This window comes from Gekko japonicus, unplaced genomic scaffold (assembly GCF_001447785.1).
Source record: "Gekko japonicus isolate JY-2015 unplaced genomic scaffold, Gekko_japonicus_V1.1 scaffold175, whole genome shotgun sequence".
Lineage (NCBI taxonomy): Eukaryota > Metazoa > Chordata > Lepidosauria > Squamata > Gekkonidae > Gekko > Gekko japonicus.
Genome location: NW_015166425.1, coordinates 527,518 through 528,379, shown reverse-complemented (window position 1 = coordinate 528,379; position 862 = coordinate 527,518).

Here is an 862-nt window from a genome sequence, read left to right as displayed (position 1 = left end):
GCTCACCACCTCCCCGGGGCAGCTGATTCCACTCTTGCACAACTCTGACTGTCAAAGAGTTTTTTCTGAAGATCCAGCTGGTCCCTTCCCACCCTTAATTGAAACCCATTCTTGCGAGTCCTCTCCTCTGCTGCCAAGCAGGAACAGCTCCCTGCCCTCTTCTAAGGGACAGCCCTTCCGATCCTTCAGGAGAGCCATCACGTCCCCCCTTAACGTCCTCTTCTCCAGACTGAACGTGCCCAGGTCCTTCGGCCTTTCCTCCCAGGGCTTCTTGGTCTCCAGGCCCCCGATCATCCTCGTCGCTTGCACCCCGCTCCATTCCGTCCACATCCTTTTCGAAGCGAGGCCTCCAGAACCCCACACAAGACTCCAGGTGCGGCCCGACCCATGCCTCGTCCCTCCCCATCCCTGATAAGCATTCTTTCCCAACCCCCCTCCCACCTTCCGACTAGAAAAAGTACTCCGGATCTCTCCATTTTTACTCCACTCGTGTGTCTGACTGAGGGAGATTTGGCTCTCGAAAGCTCCTGTCCTGAAAAGCTCGTTGGACTCTAAGGTGCTACAGAACTCGAATCTGGCTCCCAAAAAGCAGGGTTAGGACAGACGTCGGGGATCTGAACACCCAACCCTCGACAACACTCTCCGCCTTTCGTCGGGGATCTGAACACCCAACCCCCGACAACACTCTCCGCCTTTCCGTCCGGGTTCTCCTCGCAGCCCCCCCCCCCTCCGCGCAAAAGGGAACGCAGATGGCAGCCGGGCAGAGAAAATACAGAAGCATCTTTATTTACAGAACCGAGAACACTGAAACAAAACGAACAAAGGGACGCAACCACCGGGGGGGGGGGGGTGAGGGGGAGAC